General features: G+C 42.3%; 1 long non-coding RNA gene across 1 annotated transcript; it reads right to left on the bottom strand.

Annotated features, from left to right (window-relative positions):
- Window positions 1-1,728: 1,728 nt before the first annotated feature.
- On the bottom strand, window positions 1,729-22,159 carry LOC136303622 (uncharacterized). Its single transcript, XR_010724270.1, has 4 exons — window positions 21,967-22,159; window positions 3,009-3,333; window positions 2,597-2,785; window positions 1,729-1,820 (listed from the first exon to the last, which is right to left on the bottom strand). It is a non-coding gene; the product is annotated as an uncharacterized lncRNA (long non-coding RNA).
- Between the last annotated feature and the right edge of the window lie 248 nt (window positions 22,160-22,407).

The following is a 22,407-nucleotide window of genomic DNA, read 5'->3' as shown; positions in this document are numbered from 1 at the left end:
GGAGTTGCTGCTATAAGAACTAGTACCAGAAGGCACAAATGTAGTAACACTAGGAGATGGCCTCTAGGACCCACAGGCAATAGCTTAGGAAAAGATCAACTATATATTTGATATATTCTTTTGATTATGGCATATCAGAATATATAATATGCAGCATTATATTTGATAAATTGCATATATGATACAAATAAATATGTACCATTGAGTGCATTTTCATAAATATTTTCATTTCATATAGATTTGATATATTCTTCCCACTTGGGGGAGTGAAGATGTACTGCTGTTGAGAACCTTCTGCCCACACAGCAGTCAGGCCACAGGGCTGTGCATGCACACCCACCCACCGTCCTTGTTCTTCTCGGCATCTTGGGGCTGCTGTTGGCACAGAACTGGGATGAATTGAACTCGACACACCTGTCCATGTCCAGCCTGTCATCAACGCTGATGTGACAGGGCACAACACACAGCTCTCAAATCACTCACATTATCACACATGCTTTCATTCCTGCTGGGGAATGGGGAACTTAGAAACACCAAAGACACAGAAAAGAGGTGGAAAAAGTTGGGATCTTTGGTACACTGCTGCTACCCTCATGGAGGAACATTTGTTGGGTTTTTTAAGGTCATAACTTTCCAAAAACTAGCAAAGCGGCTCAGCATCGGTCACCCAGTTGTGAACAGTTTTCTTGACTTGGCAAAACTGCAGTGCTAACTGCGGACTCCGTCCTTGGTTCAAACCACCTGCCCTGACCTGCAGACAAAAGCACCAGCACCAGCAGAAACTACATCAGCCACTTTTCTCAAAAAGCTCTCTTCAATATGTGAGAGGAAAGGAAAACATGTCAGACAGTGTGGATTAATGACAAGACTCTGAGCAACAGTTAAAAAGCAAAGGGCCGCAGCTTCTCTGGGACACCCCTCGTGCTCCAAGGCAGCCAGGCCGCCCTGGCTGCCCGGGACCCTGCGCTCCACGGGCTCTGCAGAGCTGCACAGCGGGGAGGCAGCCTCGGGCACCTCAGGCCCTGGGCACCAGTGGCCTTCTTGATCTGGACGGCTGCCTCTGGGCAAATGCAGCCTGCTGGCCCTCTGCTCTCGGCCCTAGCCTGGCCTTGCAGGGCTAATCCTGCTCCCGGTCTGAAACGTGCTCAAGGGGGATTTGTTTGTTTCCAGCTTTCCAGGGCATTGATTTGCACCACAACATACTGAAGGACTAAGGCCTGAACAACAGGTCCTGAGCTAAATCTGCCCTCTGGATGACCCTTCCAACCAAATGTTCAATGGATCTGCTCCTTAACCAAGTCTTACTATCAATAGGATCGATGCATTCATTCATTGGTGAAACACATCTTTATCTTTCAGCATGAAGAAATCAGACAAGGCTACATCTGGCCTTGCTTCCTCCTTGAGCCCTGGACAGGCTCAGGGAGAAAATAAGAGGAGAAGGAAATCAGATCTCCTGCCCCAGAAGGTCTGTCAGATTGCTCGTTCACCACTGTCAAAGCTGGGCTACTCTCACAGTGCAGTCAGAAGCCTGGTGGCCAAGAAAGGGGGAGGCAGTGTAGGATTTCCTAGTTCCTCGCAGTGACTTTCCCGAGCTTTGCTGGGACAGCTTTCCCCACCTGATGAGTGGATCTGGATGAAGGATAAATAAAAAGGGTGTCTGCTGATGTATCTTTCTTAACCACTAGAGGCAACCTTTTGTACCAGTGATAAGGTGCATTGCTTACCTTCTTCTTTTCTGATTTGCCTTTGCACTCCTGCATGATAGTAAATTACACTGTTGCTTCAGCTGGTGTCTGTGTCTGTGTCTGTGACTCTCCCTGTTGCAGACAAGTAAAAAATGTTATTAAAGAAAGGTCTTATGGAATATGGATGAGGCCATGCTACTTCAGCTAAGCAGCTAGCAATAGCCTGCAAGCTCCCAGTTGAAAACTGTTTAGAGAAAGAGAAGTTTGTTCACACAACAACCTATTCTTAGGGAGAAAAACAAGTGCATCTGCATAAATATTAGCTCTGTTCCATCAGAACCCACCAAGGAAAAATGTAAACAACCTGAAACTTAGCACATACACACAAATGACCTTCTGACCAATAAACGAGGCAGTAAGAAAACTACCAGTCAATGGGTGCTGCACATGAGGTCCCTGAAAACTGGATAAAATAAGTGATGTGAATAAAGAATTGGCTTTATCGGCATGAAGGATATGGAGTCTCGGCTGATTCATTACAACATCTCCCCACCACCAAAACAAACACACAGCCAGTTGAGCACAAGACCTGCCTCTCTGCCAGCCCATTTCTCGGAAAACACCCCTGATTGCCATCTCTGCAAGTGCAATCCCCACTTTCCAACTACCTTTTCTGCAGCCAGGTGAGAAAAGTCGTCGCTCCCAGCTCCGGACACCTCCAGAAACCAACTGCTTTCAGCAGTCACAAGCCTGAAATATCAACTTCCTTACTGAACCAGCCCACTGGGAGCTCACACAGGGAGGCCTTTTGTCCAAGGATACCCACACAAGAGCTCGAGGCTGGAGCAGTTTGAAATGCAACTCCTCCCGATGTTAAACCACCCTTTATCAAATGAGCACATACCAACCTGCCCCAAAGGGAAAGCCGGCAGGAAAGAGAAGCTCTTCTCCTGCAATAGCAAGCTCTGTGCTTCTTTCTGTTCCAGCTGGAGAGTGGAGGCCATGGGCTACTCCTCACTTTGGGAAGGAACCCTGGGAAACGGCCGGATCTGGGAGACCAGCAGAGGGAAGTTCCCCAAAAGGTACAAAAAGGTTCTCTGCAGAGGGGGAAAAAAAAAAAAATTAAAAAAAAAATTATATATATATATATATATATAAATGAAGCATTTCAAAAAGTTCTCAGACAGAAATTTCTGCCCCAACATGACAACCCCAAAGTCTCTGTGGTCTTTCAGGACACATCATTTTTGTCAGTCCCCCAAAGCACAATCAGCTCCCCAACAAGACTTCAAGACTAAAGGACAAACCTTGCCCCCTCACCTCTCCACACCAGCCGAGGGAGTCTCTGTCCATTGCAAGATCTTTGTCAGTCTGCATTGGCAGGAGCTGGCTGCAGGAGGCATTTGCATTGGAAATCTCCCCAGATGGGGGGAAAAACAGAAGAAGCGATTCCTGAGGAAAGAAAATGGCAACATCCTTTGGGAAGACACCGGTGTGAGCTCCCTACAAGTGAAGGCCTTTCATCCCTTGCATCAAGCAACATCCATCCATGGGGCAGCACTAGCGTTTTGATGACAATGCTGACAAAATCACTGCCCCTTCCTGCTGCTGTTGCTGACTCCAAATCATGAGAGATGTTCCAACTCTGCAAAAAACAGGCAGAGATGGCGAGAAAAAAACAGCTAGTCTGCTGAAAAGGTGACCAAAAGAATGCTTTCTCATGTCCCCTTTTCATCCTTTCCCCAGGCAAGACAAAGCAATGTCCTTTTCCTCCGTCACCGACGGTGACTCAGGTACAGGATGCAGCGTGGGGACAGAGTCCATCACTGCTCCCAGAGCCCGCCCTGGCCACGGGCTTCCCGTGCCCTACCGTGCCGAGCCGAGCTGTGCTGAGCCGAGCCGAGCCGCGGCCATTGCCCTCCGGCCGTTGTGGCCACAGTCGGCGATGGACGCCATGGCGGAGCGGCCGCTGCCCGCCGGGCTCAGCGCCGGCACCTTCCCCGCCAAGCTGTGGCGCCTGGCGAACAGCCCCTGCGTCCGCTCCGTGCGCTGGGACAGCCAGGCGCGGGGGCTGCTCATTGAGCGCTCCCTCTTGGAGCGGGAGCCGCTCGGCCCGGGCGGCTCCCAGGGGCCGGCCCCGCACACCTTCCGGGCCACGCGGTTGCGCAGCTTCCTGCGCCAGCTCAACCGCTACGGCTGCCGCTAGGTGCCGGGCCGGCCTGGCGATGCCGGCGCCTGGCGCCACTACACCAACCCCTGGTTTCGCCGCGACCGCCCCGACCTCCTGCTCCGCATCAGGCGCCGGAGCGCGGCCAACAGGCAGCGGCCGGCGGCGGGGCGGGAGGGGCGCAGGCGCCCGCCCTGCGGCTCCCAGCAGCTCCCCAGGGCGCGGCCGCTGCCGGACGGGCGGGACGGGCGCGCTGGCTTCAAGCCGCTGCCCCGGTTTTTAGGTGTCCACTCCACTTCCTGTGGGCACTGCAGTCCCAGGGAGTTCTCTGGTTTGCGTGTCGCCGTCAGGGCTGTGAGGGGAGCAGCGGAAGCACAGCCCCACGGGAAGGAGACAGTTTCAAAATGGACACCGCTACAAAATGGGGGGTGAGGGAGAGCGGTAAAGGTATACAAATGAACTTATTCACATGCAAACTGGGAACAATAACGGATACAAATGAATAAGTCTTTAAATATGTCTTTAACCTAGTAAACGTGGAACAGTAACTTATGCCCCTACGGAATGGGGCATGAGCAGCTACGAGCATTAACAAGGGTACAGGTGTGACGTAGCATTAACAATTGATACAAACATTTACAACACGGAACACTGTGATTACTTAAGTAGACACTTTATATGAACCTTCTGTTTTGAGATTTTATTCCCCATAAAACCCTAACAAGCTCAAGGTCCATTTATAATAAAAAAAAAGGGTAGTCAAGCTTCCAGGACTGCAGACACATGGAGGTGAGACCACCCCCAAACAGGCTGAAGGTCCATTTGTAGGAGAAAAATGGGTAGTTAAGCTTCCAGGACTGCAGACACATTGAAGTGAGATCCCCAACAAGAAGCTCAAGGTCCATTTGTAGGAGAAAAACGGGGAGCAAAACTTCCAAGGTGTTCTCACTTTGATGTCTCTGCAGTTCAGGAGGTTTGACTATCCTTGTTTTTCTCCAAAAATTGGACCTTGAGCTTGTTTGGGGTGGTCTCACTTCCATGTGTCTGCAATCCTAAAACCTGACTACTTGATGTTTTCCTACAATAAGCCTTAAACTTGTTTAGGAGGGGGTCTCCCTTCCATATGTCTGCAGTCCTGGAAGCTTGACTACCCTTTTTTCTCCAAAAATTGGACCTTGAGCTTGTTTGGGGTGGTCTCACCTCCATGTGTCTGCAGTCCTGGAAGCTTGACTACCCTTTTTTCTCATACAAATGGACCTTGAGCTTTTTTTGGGGGGTGTCACTTTTCTCTGTCTGCAGTCCTGGAAGCTTGACTACCATTTTTTCATTTGTAAATTGACCATAAGCTTGTTGACAGCAGACACATGAAAGTGCCACCCCTCTAAAAAGCTGCAGGTGCAATTTTTAGAGAAAAAAGGGTGGTCAAGCTTCCAGGACTGCAGACAAATGGAAGTTAGACTGCCAAAAAGAAGCTCAAGGTCCATTTGTAGGAGATAAAAGGGTAGTCAAACCTTCAGGACTGCAGACACGTGGAAGTGAGACCACCCCCAAACAAGCTCAAGGTGTATTCATAGGAGAAAAAAGGGTACTCAAGCTTCCAGGACTGCAGACACATCCAAGTGGGTTGCTGCATGGGCCAGTGTTTTTTTGTTTGCTTGTTTTTCTTTTTTTTTCCTCCTCTTTTTTTTTTCTTTTTATTTTTCCTTTTTCTTTTTTTTTTTTTTTTTCCCCAACAACCTCCTGGAGTACTACAGGAAAAGGGCAGAATTGCTGGACAGTGCCCAGTCAAAAAGGGACCTGGGGGTGCTTGTTACAGCAGCTGAACATGATCCAGCATTGTGCCCTTGTGGCTACAAAGGCCAACAGACTTTTGCAAATATTAAGAATATGCTAAATTTTATTCAGAAAACATTTCCTTCCAAGTCAATATCAATTAAAATATAACAGTGTTAAGCAACTTTTGAAAAGCTGTAACTAAAGCTCCCACGGTTTTATTACTTTTTATTACTGAGCTTTTAACAGAGCTGTTCCAACATTCCATAAGTTTTTGCCCGAGATTTTATCTTGCCCTCATTCACATGGAATGAAATTCAGGAGGATCAGAAGTTGTTCCACGAGTCACAGAAAGGCCACTATTCCCAAAGGAGTGCAGAGTTTTTAGGTTGCTTCTCATGTACCCCCAGGAAATATGCAAGAGTCTGGTTTAATAAGCCAGAGCATTAACTAGAAGCATGACATGTAAGATTTGATCTCTTCCCCTTTCCCTCCTCCTACATTTGACAGTCTGGAACGGGGAGAGTGGCAGGGTTGCCCTCTTTAAAGTTTCACTGAAATGAAGTCTACAAAACAAGCTCCCATTTTTATGAAATCACATTTCCCCACTCCAGATAAATCCTATTTCACCAGAAAACCTCTGCCCAGCTCCTTTTGTACATCCATTCTATGGGATATCTGCTTTCTGGTCCAGAAGCACTCTGGACTGATGAGGTAAAACAGGTAAGAGAAGAGATCACAAAGACTTAGTAAAGGAAGACCTTCCTAACCCATTTGAAGAGTTAGACATAACTAACAGCATCTCCCACGTGAGCATCAATTAAGAAGTGACAAAGGGACAACACCTGAAAAAAAGCCTTCAGCAGACTTTGCCTGTCAGCCCCATCAGCCTCACTAACATCATTTTTATAAGGAGGACAATCTGTGTTCAAGGTTGCTTCCTGAACTCACTTCTCCAAACTGTCTGACCTGCAAAGGTGATGGCTTTGTTGTCACTGACCGCACCAACTGTCCTGATGGATCACTAAGCTCTCCAGCAGCTTCTCAGTATTTTTTAATAGGCACAGAAATGGGAAAGCAAAGAAGCTACAATAAAAAATTTAAAACACACAAACAAAAAAAACACAAACAAACCGTGGAGAGTCTTTGAACTTCAAAAAAAAGAAGGCAAATTGTTGTTAAAAAACCATAGCAAGCACCCAGTGCCAACCAAAGTAATGCTTAGGAAAGCTTACAGAGTCTAAAACACAGTATTATTCTGGCTTCCTAATTTAGTGATACAGAGTCAAAGTTTCTATTTGACATATCCCACATAATTGCACTCAATTGTAGCACTGCCATTCAACAGAAGCCAAGGATCCAGAAATGGAAAGAATTGCCCAATGTGGTATATTCAAGAATCTCTCCTTAATATCGAACCAGATCCATGGCCTATGTTCTCATCACTTATGCCATGTGTTATACAATGCACTTAGGCTTAGGAAGTATTATCAGAATAGCTCTAAAAGTAGTATTTCTGAAAAGAAAGGGAAGAAGATTAAGACAAAAAGAACGTCTCTTCCAGGTGTTCCCAAACAGGGCCCAACTCTTCTGACAGACGCTTCAGTTGGCTGCCTTTACCTTGGTTTGGCTTTTAAGCAGAGATACTCATTCCAAGCTCTTCACTTCCCTCTAGCTCCAAATAATTTTTTCATTAGTGAACGGGACATTATTTTTTATGCAAATCAAAGGCCCAAAGGAGTTTATTTTATCACCAATACTTCTATCTGTACAACAGCTATTAAGAGAGCAGTACATCCACTCTAAACCTATCATCAAGGTATCCTGCTGTGCTGCTGATCAATGATACTCTCTCCAGTTCTGCCCCTCAAACAACACAGGGAAGAGTATTCCCAACAAGCTGAACTTTTTCAGGAGTAAAGTTGTCCTATTCCTTCCAATAATGAACTCTGGATCCCTGGTGAGTAACTCACATTTAACCGGCAGCATTCTGGGCTGCTCCTATTAACTGCAACAGCCTGGACAGCTTGAACCTCAACAAAACGTGCAGTAAGCAACTGAGCTAATTTAACCTCATTGATCCTCAAACCAGTAGAATAATTTGATGTCCACACAGCAGCTTGTGCACCGCCTCCAACATAAACGTGGCCCTATAGGAAATCCACACCAAAAATGTGCTGCAGCCCAGCTGCCAGAGCTATCAGGCTGGGAGAATCACTGCACAGTCTCCGAGCCCCCTCGCCAGCTGCACGGCATGAGTCACACGCTTTGTTTGTTCTTGTTAACAGTCAAGGGCTTGTTTCCAAACTGGATGTATCCTGACATCTCCCCAGTGCCGCAGTTTTATGGAGGAGGCTCCATTTTTTCTGTAAACTGTTTACCTCCAGTTTCGACATGATCACAAAAAGCATTGCTAGGAGAGGCAAACACAGAAAACCACGCAGCACTGGCACTTCTCAGGCAGGTACTGAGCTGGATTTAAGCTCCCTATTAATCATTAATTACAGCAGCATTTCAAAAATTTAGGTTTGGAAATAATTTCAGCACTACTTAATCACAAAGGATGTAAGGTCTCCCTGAATATTTAGGAACATCTACTTTCAGGGAGGCATTTTAAGAAATGTTCTTTGTATATAAACTATTTGTTATTTAAATTATTGCTGAAAGCCAGATGCTTTATTTTGTTCAATACAACACATTTAAAACAATAACATGAGATTTTAATAGCAAAATCACCTAGCCCACAAAACACCATTCTATGTTGACTAGGGTGGCAAAACAAGGGTAGTTTCTAAACACAGAAAAATAAATTTAAAAAAAGGATTTTTTCTAAGCATGTAAATGCAGGTCTTGGTACCACATACCAAGAACTTCACTTGCAAAGGAACTTGGTCTTGCTAGAGTTTTAAGTACGGTGGTTTTTTATCAGACCTGGCCTCATTCATGCTTTATGCCACTTGTAAAATGGAACAGGGCATTTTAGGAAAGAAGTACCTCCCTTCAACTCCTAAAAGCTGTGACTGAAGCCTGTTAAGTTTCAGTAGCATTTCAAATATACCAGGGCATCCTCAGCTTTACCTTCTTTATAGGACAAGGTACAGAAACCCACTGGTAGTTAGAGGAGCCACATAATCAGTGTTCAGCATTTCTACCAATCAAATTATCCCTGATAAATAGATACGACCTAGCATGAGAATTCACTTTTACTTCAGCATATTAAAAGTTATTTATTTTAAGGATAAATATATATCTCTTTCACAACTACACTGCAACACAGACATGAGTCCAACAGCGAAACAGCATAACAAAAATACATCCCCCTAATAGAGCATATCCACTGCTTTTTCTTCATCAGCCATACAATATTGATGGAAACAGGAGAGATTTCTCTTTCCTTCTAACACAGCAGGTTAAGCGTCTTGAGAGAAGTCAGATGTCACTATTAACTGCAAGCACACAAGAAAACAAACTCATGCCAAAACAAGGGATAATAAAATTGAAGTCTAAATGGAAGTTGAGAGAAAAAAAAGTCCTGCTCCAACAGGTTAATCTCTAGCTAATTCCTCTTGTGACAAGTAGCTTTAAATAGTCATTTCACTCAAATTCTCCTACAACAAGTTTTCCTTGGAAATGAAACAATTTCTAGAACAAGCATAACTATCTTTGACCACACAAAACAGCATTTCATCTTGAACTACTCTAGCAAAAAGTCAACCTTTTAAAAAAGATTGACTAAGAAGACAATTGGAAAAGTAACTTCAGTCAGAAGTGATAGAATCAGCTGTAAATACTGGATGGGAAATTCCTGAAGAGACAAGTTTTCCCTTAGAGAGAGATGAAATACAGCAATTTACATTTCCCAACAACAATACTGCCTTTCTTTCCAAGTTCACCCAGAAAACTCACAGTATAAATCAATAGCACAGATTTGGCTCTTACACGCACCCAACTCCCAGGACATTTTGTCATGCTCATCGTGCTGCATTCACTGCCTCTCCCAAATATTAATTGCCTTCACTTCTATCTTCAATATCTACTCGTGACTTGGGGGATTTTGCTTCAGGTTTTAATGCTTGGGATTTTTTTACATAGGACTATACACCTCAATAATTGTATCCAGGAAAGACTGGGTTTGATGCCATTTTTACAGTAGAACCCAAATTTTCAGTACTTTCTACCTACTTGTCCATTAACTGTTCATAGAACAGAAGGACAACAAAAGCCATAAACCTCTTACTTTAGTAGCCTTCTGGAGGTGTAATTCAATAACTTCTTGCAAAATAAAACAGCAGCTTACAAAAATTAAAAAAAGAGTCTTCACCACAGTAATCATTACAGCAGGGCAGATGCAACAACTATGCATTTGTTTAGTCCATCTAGACGTGGAAAAGGATTAAAACATGTAGACAGTAGCACAAGTCACCATCACTTATTATTTAAGCCATAAACCTAAGCATACTTCTGTGGGAAAATTAATTACAGACATGGGGGAAATCAGATCAGTCACTAATCAGGCAAAGTGAGCAGGAAAATACAGCTATGTTGTCCACTCCTGATTGAGTCGCAGGATCAAACAGCACTAAGTGCAAGTGGACTGAGGGGGAATTATTATTACGCCTTTTCATCACTGGAATCATGCTGCCCCAGACAACCCCGACTTCTGTGTCTGGGCTAATTACAGCCTGTTAAACGTCACAAGGAGACTGCAGCACAGCAGCACCTCAGAGGAGGGAGAAAGACAGTTTAAGGAGGGAACAAGCCAACGAGAAAATTCTGTCCTACAGCTGAAGGAGAAGGAAACAGCCAAGCTAACAGGACACCTGCAAAACAAACAAGGGTCCACACCAGGCTGTGTGCACACACCCACACGCACAGCCACACCAGCACTGCCTACTGGAAACACCTTCCCCTGTGATAAAATATCAATGCCAAAGGCCAAAGGCTTTGAGAAAAAAAATATAAATTCGGTGATAAGGCAACTTTTCTAAATCCATTTCACAAATACTTGTTATTTCAAGCCTCAAATCACTCGTGGTAGGATAATACAGCACACTTGGAGATATAGATTTATGCAATTTGCAGTTACTTAAGAAAAGGGCTTATTTATACCTGTGTATTTTCACCAAACCCAACAACTGCAGGTGTCATTAGGCTACACTAAAAACTGCTCCCCCTTCAGTTCAATCACAGCCATGTCCTACAACTCATGCAGTCTGTTCTACCTCTAGGTCCACTAAGGATTGATTTCCAAACTGTGTCACAACTTCAGGATGACACAGCATCCAAGTATTACCAATAAATAAATAACAAAAGCTCTGTTTTTGAAGATGAGACACTAATTTACCAGCACATAATTGTAACTGAGCTGTTTCATACTCCAGCTGAAACACTCCTGGTTTGGTGTTGGTAGAAGACATTCACTGCATACGAAGCTTTACGCATCACATTGAACTAATTTAACTGTAGGTGAGCAATTCTCTCAAGTTCCTGACTGAACTGCCCTATTGATCAGTTATTTCTCCTTAAAAAATATACACCTGAATTTTACTCTCCCTCCCAACTCCCATAAAGAGAAGTGGACTAAAACTGGTTATAAAATGTTAGTAAGTGTGCCAGCCAGCAAGTATCCGAGTGGCTTAATCATTAAAGCTGCCGTTCATTTCCACTAACCACGTGGATGCTTTCAAATGTCTCAGTCCCAACCAGAAACTGTAATATTTTTACAGACCATAGGAAAGCAAGATGGAAAATAACCTGCTGTACACTATGTTTATGCACGTGAACATGGATGCCATTGGGCATAACAACGGCAATTCTGGAGTTGGATGTCCTTTCTGCTTGTTCAGTGTACTCTATACAGCTGCCTTACAAACATGTCAATGTAGGGTAGCAGTTAGGTTTAAAATCAGTTGCAACATGGCTTAAGGAACGAGTTATTTTTGTAATCCAAACTCACTAGGATCCACATCTGCAAGAATTTCACAGAAAACCAGACAAGTGTATCTGCACATCAGCAGCTCCACAGCACAAACTGTGAGGAACAAAGGCCAGTGGCTGCTCAGGGACCCTTCCCATGAGGCAGCTGATGCACAGGAGCTGCTCTGTGTAGAGTGTGATGATTTACCCAGCCAGTGTTTAAAACGCCCATATTACCCGATATCTGCGCCCATTTTAAGAAGGGGAAGTACTGGGATCAAAGTCCCTCATGGATTCCATGCAGAATTACAAATTCCTCTGTTTGGGTGCAGAAAACTGTTTTTGCTAAGGTGACTAACTTAAATTTTTCCACATTTAATTTCACTGTTCCTCCTACATCCAGTATACTGACAGAATGAGAGAAAACTGCATTCTACCCTAAGTGCCATTGCTACGTCAAACAATTCTTTCAAATGCTGGTTTTGTTGAGCATCCTAGTAATTGTCCCATCTCAAAGACCGGCTTAATCCTTTCTGAAAACAGCTTCTCCTTTATGCTTTTAGAATTACTAAATTTTTTAAGTAATTAACATTTTCCCTCTGACTAGTTCTGTTGGCGGACATCAGCAATTTGAGGCTGTCCCCACAATTCACTTGCTTTGTTCTCTGCATTATCCCAGACTGACATTTAGGTTTAGTTTGCAGGAGGTTTAAATCCATCACTCACCACGAAACCCAAATCAGTGATTTCAATAATGCCTGAAACACCAAGGAATTGGGGAAAGGACAGGAAGGCACTCCCACACTTTAAGGGACCGGAGAGAAAGCTTTAAGCAGTTTCTCAAGTGTTCCCCCCTTTCTGACCACTGACATTTGGTCTTGCTTGCTCTATGCTGGGTGTTTCTCCTTGGCATTTCTGTAGGAATGGGCACTGCTCCAGTGAGAATAAATGCACAGTTGAGTGTCATTAATATACTGATCTGTAAACATCTAAAGCAGGTATTGAACCACCGTCTGACTGGAGAAAAACAGCCTGTGGATCAGAAATAGCAATTCATTACCAAGACTTTTTTTGCTGAATTGTGCATACAAAAAAAAAACCCTGAAAGATTCAATCAAATTCATTTTACTATAAGCCTTTCAAAGATGAACGAAAAGCCTCTTGGTCCATTTGAAAACATAGGGATAACTGTGCTTTCTTTTAGAGTATCACAAATTTACAAAAGTTGCCAGAGGAAGTAAGAAAACAGTAACAAAACCCACCACAGATAAAACTTCACAAATCTCAATTCCAAGACACTGACAGAAATGGTTTATATCCAGCTCTGCTACTAAAGGCTCATTTGCAAAAATTGTGACCACAAAATGCATCACAAATTGGTTTTCTACCTCATGACTGCTGATTACTAGGTAATAGAATATTAATGGTGCTTTTTCAACATCTACTTTTTCTCAAGGTGCATAAATCTCTGTAAAATTGCTTTATCTTACTTTCCAAACAGTTGAAAGGCTGGTCTTCAGATGTTTGAACAGCAATCTTTCCACTACAGGGCAGCACACTTCCTTTTCACACAAGTAACACACTCATCAGATTATTTCCACCTCCTGATACAAAATCAGATGCACTCTCCAAAGAGGGAAGTGATTCTCCAGCTTCTACGCCTGAAGTATATTTACAAATTATTTATGAGCGTGACCAGATTGTACCATGTCCCTTCCTAAGAGCTTCTAAAACATACAGTGAATCCAAAGGAAGCAAAACAAGATTTCTAAAGCAGCTGAGTCAACTTTCATAGAAGCTCTTTCTTTATCCAGAAATACAAATACTTTTTAGAAACCAGCAAGGGTATTGATGTTACCAACACAGGGCACATGGTTTGGTGTGACTTTTATGAATTTACAGCCTAAACTACTACTACCACTTGGGCATCTGGCTGAAATACTTCTCTCCACTAAACATTACTGTCTACAAAGAGATAAAAGTTAAACAGACTGTTTCCTTGAGGTTCTCAAGAAACCTTACTTCAAAAGGATAAGAAACTGAAGTTATTTTGTCAGCAGCAGCTCCCTCAGAAGTACCCATTTTCCTGAGCAGGGGATATTTGTCAAGAAAGCAAACTGCACAGCCAGAGCAGGGAGTAGTTCAGTCACACAATCAATAGTTTAATGATGAGAGACCCAGTGCTTTGGTACCAAAGCCCATCAGCCCAGTGAGAATCTGCATGAAGCACAACTGTCAGTGCTGACCGGGACATGAACTGAACAGGGCTGCCTTTCACTGTTCTTTCCTTACCATAGTTATTATACCTGGAAGTGAAAGGTTTTACACATTGTACAACCTACCCAAAAGAGTACCTCCCTGCAATGAAGCAAAACATGAAAAACTGTTCTCACAGTAGTACTCCAAGGGAGGAGAAACACATCCCTAAGAGCTCTCTCTGACCTCCTTTTTTTGCAAGCTTATATTGGGATGGGGTAGGGACAATACCTAATCAAATGCTATGAAGGATCTTTTCAGACAAAAAGGCAAACTTTGTCAATACCAGATAGAGAAGTTCAGACAGACCTTTTGAGCAAGAAGTAGGAATTTAACGGTAAATACCACCACTACATCTACTTTCAGATGAGGGTATTCATTGAGAATTTAACAGAAAAATAGATTTCAAAGACAATAAACCATAATCCTTAGCTCTAGACAAACTCCCCACAGTACCAAGACATGGCTCAATTCAAGTGATTTTGAGTGAAAAGCTCCTTTGAATGAGGCACATGAAAGGTTTGACCTCAATTTTGCATTTCACAAGGCAGGTTATTTTTCAGAACATCAAATAACCAACCAAAATACGGGTCAGTTGTTTGACCAGACTATGTTTTGTGAACGAAATCCAACAGCTCAATTACAACTTAGCAAACTCAAGCCATTTAATTCCAAAATCCTCAATCATGCTGGACATCTATGAATTGCAAAACTGCACAAGGTCAGGACCTCTCTTCTGATCCTTGGCCACTTGGAAGAAGGGAATTGCAGAAAACACCTACTGAACAGTACAAAATTTGAGCACTGTTTTCTTTTGCAAGCACACCATTCTCTCTCTTGTCTCACTGATGGCAACGAGCTTATTTCAATCAACATGTTTTCTGAAACACTTAAAAGATGAAGAAAAAACCTTATTGCTCGTGCTCTGAAGATACTACCATTCACTGCCACAAGACAGCCTGAACTCCAATAGAGTCATTAACAAAGTGGCCAACTTGCACGGAGAGTCAGTTTTAGAAAAGTGGAAGGACTGAAACCAGAAACAGGACTTGAAGTGCTGCCTAATCTGCCCCTAGAGCTAGAGAAAAGCAGACAGTATTTGAGCCTGAATGCTCTCACTGTGTCATTCGTGGCTTCAGGCAGTCCACACAAATTTGAGATTTGAATTTGGGAGTCAGTAAACAGGATTCAAGGCTTTGTAGCTACAGGTGGTCTCAGAGCTCTGAGATTTGACTTTCTTTGAAAGATATTCAAGAACTAAAAAGACGCAACAAAACTCAACTTATAACAACTTTCAAAGTTTTACTTTACCCTATATTTGCCTGGTCATTAAACCTGGAAGAGGATTTAAATTTATTTCCGCTCTTTTAGAACTATAAATGCTTACGCCAGCCAGGTTATTGTCCAATTTCTATTCCTAGCATTCTGAATGATAGTGATGACTTTCTTTTTACATTTATTATAATACTTACATGGACAGAAGTAGTGGTGATGCATAATTTTGGCTTTCTTAATTCGGCCGAGACTGTCTTATGGATTTAATTAAAATTCTGCTACCAAAGCTCTAAGTTTTTGACGTATTGGCAATGCAGAACTATCACCTTTTATTCATTTAATTGTGTAACCACCTCAACCCAAAAGTATCTTTACCCACAATCTGCTTGGTCATTCCATCACAACTATTAAGGACAACTGAGTAACCTGTTCCCATAAAGCACAAAGATTAACAAATGTTTGGTTGGGGTTTTCTTTTACCCGCCACACAAAAAAAGTGCACATTTTCAACACATCTTTTGGGCAGAATGACAATTATACACACAGCATATGCTGTTTCCCTCTGTAAGTTGTAGCCAACATTTCTATTCTTTCCTCTAACAATAAATTTGAAGTGTGTGCTACATTCATATAAGAAGAATATATAACCCAAGAGTGCCGGCTGCAGCCCCACAAAGCCACCAAAAGTTTATTTTGTCTCGCAAAAGAAGGCAAGCACCTTTCAGAGGCACCACCATTTCCTTCTCTCCTGGATACAGATCCCTTCAGGCAGATTTGGCACACACGCTTGCAGTAAGAGGACAAGATGGAGCAGTTCTGTCAGTGCAGCAGATTAAAAAAACCTGCCACCAAGAGGCTTTATTCCAAAGGCAATTCTCTGATTCACAAAAGGTCTGCCTACCATACAGCCAAGCAGAGGCTCCCAGATGGTGCTGGCAAAGCAATCTCCACTTTTTCCCAACAGCACAGCAGCATGTTGATGTCTAGTAAAAAATATTTCTAGTCCTGATCCCTTTGCTGTCAGTTCTGTAACATGCACTGCCCTGATTAAATAAATAAAAGCCTATCAACCACCAGCAGTTTCAAGACTTACATGAAGCTCTCCTACTCTTAGGGGAAAAAAAAAAAAACCCATGAAGTCAGCATTTAAAACCAAGAGAAAGTGCTTGGAATTACATCTCTTTCTTAATGACAGTCCCACTATTCCCTAAAGTTTGGGGAAGTTCTTTAAAGCAGCAAAATATTTTTGGCCAGGTGATCAATAGCTTGCTCCAGTACGAGACAGGACGAACACTGGACAGGTACCTCTAAAGTCACCAGAAACCAGCAGATTGCAGTTGGCTTCTCTCACAGACACACCTCTAAGCGATCTTGGCTCCCAATTCCAGTCTCCTCCACCCTGGCATCCACACATGAACAAGTGGACTAAGCAGCATTGTTCAAATCCCGCTGCACTTGCTTAACCTCCATAAGATCTCCCAAGAGAGCTTTACTTTGTGTCACTTCTGCTCTCCTTCAATCCTGCAGCTCTTCTGCAAGCTTCTGCTCAAGACTTAGCACTGACTACTCAAAAAATCAGAACACAGGAACTCAGAAATATTTCAACAATTAAGCTTTCTTCTGGAGTAGAACCAACCATAGAAATCATACAATTAGAATATTTCCCTGATTTTTATTTTAAACTTCAAAAAAAAATCCACACTAATAAAAGGACCTTAATACATTGATAAAGTATTCACCAGGTCAATGAATAAAAAGGTTGAAGTTTCTCTCAAAGGAAAAAAAAAAAAACCACCAACCAAACAAGTCTAGGTGGGAGATAACAGGCACAGCACCCTGTGTCACATTTTCTGTCTTGAAGAAAAAATAATGGGGATGTTTGGACAAGTATTTATCAGAACAAAGCCTACAGTGGCCCCTGAGGATAAAGTCAAATTTTTCCAATGCCAGCTAGTCAGTAACTCATTGAGACTGTTAAAAAACTGAACTCAAGGACACCGGCAAAAGCAAGACTGGAGAACTGTAAATACACTATCAAATTTCTATCATGTGAAACCTATTTTGATGGCCACAACCAGCAAGACACATTCCCTAATGCACACATTTGTCATACTCAGGTTTGTTACACTGGGTGATTTAAAGTGACCCTGCAGAAAAACTGGTTTGCAAAGACAGCAGACAAGAAAAACTTAGAGGCCACAAAGAGTACAAGAGGAAAAACTGAACTTGCTAATGATAGTTCAGTTCATGCACTTGTGTATGCAGACCCAGCCAAGCCACCAGAAGGTGAATGAAAAATCTGAAAGCACAACTGAGCAAACCTTCAAAAAATACCTATCACTTAAGAGACCAATTTCATATGCACGTGATGCTGAAAATTTAGAAGAATCAAAAGAATTGAATACTTAAGCAGGAGGATAAGAGTCCATACCATTGACACGAGATCATTTTTTCCTCTTAAAACAATGGGAGAAATGTCTTGTATTAAAACAATTGTTTTCTTTAGGACTTCTGAATTGCACTAAATATTAACCTTCCTAAAACTGCAATGGCAACCCCAAATTAAAAAAAAAAAAAAACTTGGGACAAGAAAAAACAGTGATATATATGAATACAGTTCAACAGATCTCCATAGACACTCTTACGTTTCAGAATTGAGTTCATATTGACTATCATACACATTAATTTGAAATCCCAGCTTCAGTCTTTCATACAAGTTCTACTTCTCAGCATTTTTAATGAGGAACTAAGATCTTAATAAAGCCATTCATTTCATTGTATCAGAAAGTCCTTTGCCTGCTGTACATTTTCTCTGCAGCTGTAGGCATGCATGAGTATGCCTAGCATGTGCATCTGCGTATTTCTATTTACACTAGGAGTACTTCAATATTCATCTGCAGTTATGTATTTATGTACACAGCTAAAACCCCATAGCTAGGTTAGACATGAAGTGATGTATTTTAATGGGGGTCAAATCTTCAATCCAGGCTGGGATTTTCTGCTATTTAAGAGAAACAGGCTGTGGAGCATTTGACCTTTTTCTCCAAGAGCAAGATAAAATGTCCCAGATGTGCCAAATTCTCGAATGCATTGTTTGTATCTCTTGTAAGAACAAGTCTCCAGGCACCTGAGCAAAGATAACCCACCTTACATGGATACCTCACAGACCGGCAGCAAAGTGCTGTCATCTTACCAAACAATATTAAAAGCAGGCTACTGCATGAGGCTGCCAGAGAGCTTTAGGCAGCGCTGTTACATCTCACATTTCACACTTGGTTTGCTACAAGAAGCAGCAAAAAATAGTATTTTTGGCTCACCAATATCAACAGGAAAAGACCAAGTGCTTTCCGTAAAGAAGGATTCTCACCTGACACCAGGAGCCCCCTGGAATCTTGGATACAATCAAGCTCTATCAAACACACTGCTGATATACCTTACAGATAAGACAGAATTTTACACCAATCTCAGTTTCCCATCTTAATATATTCTCTTTGCTGTGACAGGTAATTATGCAGAGCAGGACAGCCCTCTCAATTCCTGTCTTGTGAAACAAAGATCGCCTGAATTAACATAACCAGTACAACAAAACACTTTCTAAACTTCCACTCAAGAGAAAAGATTCCCTTCACAAAGACGGCCGCTTAAGGGCATTGAGAGGATTTTTTGGACTTGGGGGACAGGGACAGAGCAACATTACTTGTTTGTTTTCAGTTTTGTGCAGCTCCTCATCTGCTTCACCAGCTAGTGAGAACTGACAGAAATGCCACCTATCTTATCGAAACAGTTCTTATCTGACCTTTTTTGCCTTCTCTTGAGACAGACAGCAGGACTCTGGTACTGCTAAAGGAAAAAGTACTGCCTGGGATCTCTAAAAACACAGATTCTCAGAAAGAAAACAGTTTAATGCATCAAACAAGAACACTTTCTTCCCTCAATACTGCTTACATATTTTCACCTTTTCAAAGTCTCCAAATAAAGCTTAGAAATTAAACGCATCAATGCTACATTCAAATATTTCTCTCTTCTAACCTAAGCCAGAAAAAAAAGAAAACCAAATCAGGAAAAGAAATCCTTATTTTTACTGCAAGAAGTCTCGGTTTTCCACATGAGAAGCCACATTCTCAACAAACAGATGCCAGAAGAGTCAACATTATTGAAGAGGGTTGAAGTGAGCTGTCAAATTACCTTCTGTCCTCTGAGGATGTGCACTACACTTCCAGCATGTTTCCAGCTCTCACATTCAGAGTGTGAGAGCCAGGACTAAAACATCTGCTGGGCCTAACGAGGTCCCTGTCACATCTTTGTGATAACACATTGCTCATGTCTATCATGTAACACAGGCAGAACATATTCTCCTGGTTTTAGTCCCTTAGATTCCTCGGTCTAGGCAAGAAATTGGCAGCCTGCCAGGCTTCCTATGGACCATTCTGGGGTGGGACCACCAGGTAAATCTCCCCGAGTCCGGCCATGATATCCTAAAGAGAGACACTGCCCTCCTTCCCCATGGATAAATGGCATGATGAGCAGTGCAGCAGGAGCAGGAAGCTCTGCTAAGTTTCCACCACTGCCATGCATTTTCTCTTCACTAAACACCCATTTACTTGCAGGAAGAAAGGCTCCCCTAATAGAACCTGTTCTTTTTATTGCAACCAAGAGGGAAATGGGCAAAAAATAGCTTGAAACTATACCAGTGTCAAGCTATTATTAACTAGCAGGCATACACTGACAGTAGGAGAGATGAGGGGGCAAGAGGACTTTCAATAGCCCAAGAGCCCTTTCATCATCTGACCAGCTTCATCTATTGTATTCAAATAAGTGTTAAAATACAGAGAAATCACACATATCTAGTGCCTTTACAATGAGTATCCAGTTGCAGATTTCTTTCTGCATGTGACTAAATTTAATGCATCCTTGCCGTGTACAAAAAAAAAAAAGCCTTGTGAAATGAGAGGTGCTTACATTTTCTAACAAATGGGATGACATTACAGAACAGGATCCTTTTTGTTACTCAGGAAAGCAACATGCTCTTGGTGCAATTGATTTCACACATAAACGGCAACAGTTTCAAAGCCCAACATCACTATTTTGGGCCAGTTAGTAGAAACCCATTTCTAAAGCTGAGAGCAGCTCTGACAATTAATTACAAGCTCAAGATCAAGCAGGTCAAATCCTTGTGAAATCCCTAGACATCAATCAGAATGACTCCTGAGGGCCTCCATAGAGTTCAGAGCAAGTATTCCCTCTGTTTGCAGATCATCTTTCAGTGCCTCTGAGCTGCACAGATTATCAGCATGAAGATTTTATGGAATAAGATCAAGGTAAATAGGGCCAGGAGGTGTACAATTTCCTGAGTTTAGGTACAACAGACTTGCCACAGGTAAATAACTGCTCACTTAGGCACTTATGCATCTTACAGCCAGGTGAGGGGTGAGGAAACACTCCCAAAGGAGACTAAAACACACTGCAGGGCAAACTGGAATTCCACCAATCCACACCTGCAAAACTCACTGACCACAACCGTGCTCAGCACTCCACAAAGACTCCTAATGAATTTATGCAGCAGCAGTACAAGTTGACAAATACATTAAAAACATTTTTAAAAAATAACTATTATGTCATGATGTTCCTCATGCTGATCTAAGTCAGGGTAAGAGCTGAAGGGCATTTCCTTGTGAGCTGACAGGCCCACAGAAATAACCCAGCCATGACTGTCCCCAAGGACTACAAATGGGGCAGACCCCACTCTTCCAACAGGCTGAGCTAATCAACAGATCTGCACAGCTACTGCAGAATCTGCAGAAGAAATCGATTGAAACCATGTGTTGTTATGGATTCATTTTGCCAAAAAATTAACTGTGACGGGCTGGCACGGTAATGACTTGAACTTTTCCACAATACCATGAAGTACTGATGCTTCTGGAAAAACAAAGCAGATTCTGATGTACCATTTAGCCTTCCTAGAAAGAAACCACGCCAACAAGATGAGATAATCTTGAAATTGCCATCTCCAAGCTTCCTAAAACTGGAGAGAAGCTTTGAAATCTATTCGGACTCTGATTAAACTCAGCAAGCAACACGGTAAAAAATATATTAAATAGAGCTTTTAAATAGACAAACTGCAACAGTATTTACTTATTTTCTTCTATTTCTCCTCCCTGGAATCAAGCACTCAGGCAAACTTCTCACTTCTACAACAGCATATTGACTTTTTGACACTATGATCATTAAAGTCAACGTGGAAAATACATGCCCAAACAGAAAATCTAGATGCTGAAAGGAATATCAACCAAGTCAAATCCAACTTCTAAAAATAAAATCCTCAAGAAGTGAGTCACCCACCCCCAAAACTGTACCACTTATAGCTACTTTATAACAGAAATGCAGGAAATATCAAAGGCCTTTTTCCACTTTGGAGGTTTATGCACAAAGCTGAAGTCCAGCACACGTTTGTTTGTTAATGGTTGAGACCTCAAGCAGAAAAAAACCCCACAAATAATCCCCAGCCAACAGTATAAATCAACCTAAAGAAAGCTCATCATTTACTGAGTATCATGGCCATAAAGCTGCCCAACAAAGAGAGGGCAAGACAAACTTCATACTTGTATAGCAATCTAAACTGAAAAGCATCCAAACATACCACGTGGAATCACTAGTGCGACAACCAAGACAAAAAAAAATCTCTGCTATCAATCTTCAGCAGCCAGCTCACACTTTTTTACCCTCTTTTATAAGCCATTTCTTCTTACAGAGTCACTTCCAGGCCCTCACTTTGAGTCTACCATGTTTGACAGATCAGCTACAACATTTTTCTTCTGTAAAACAACAGAACTTAGACCAGATTTTACTCAGCCACAGACTCTGCAAGCTCAGGTGTCGTTGCTTTACACTCACTGTTTCAGGTTCTCCTTCCACCAAGCCTGAAGGTGCCACAGTGAAGGAGCTCTGGAACTTGCTGCTCTGATGAAGGCACTTGGTCCAACTGCAGTGTTTCCACTCTGTCTAACTGCAACCTTGATTGATGCCAGCTGCACCTCATTTGTTCCATCACCAGGTTTTCCTGAAGAGTAGCACTCACCCTCCAAATTTTAACCCTGTAGGGGACAAAATTAAATTATATAAAAATATACAATAAACATCTATATTATTTATAAACTGGAATATTTATGATTTATTTAATGAAACTGGAAAGTTTAGCCCTCTAGGGGCTAAAATTAAGGGGACAACAAGTAGAAAGACAAGAGAAGCACGGTCTGTCCAAGAAGTAAAAATCACTCAAGGCCCATCAGGAGTTTCAAAGTTTCCCTCAAATAGTAAAGATCACACAAGCAAAAC

Source organism: Chamaea fasciata, unplaced genomic scaffold (assembly GCF_029207755.1).
Source record: "Chamaea fasciata isolate MVZ Bird 193981 ecotype frontalis unplaced genomic scaffold, bChaFas1.0.hap1 SCAF_39, whole genome shotgun sequence".
In the NCBI taxonomy this organism is placed as follows: domain Eukaryota; kingdom Metazoa; phylum Chordata; class Aves; order Passeriformes; family Sylviidae; genus Chamaea; species Chamaea fasciata.
Note: the sequence above shows the minus strand (reverse complement) of the source record. Positions and strands in the feature narration are given on the sequence as shown.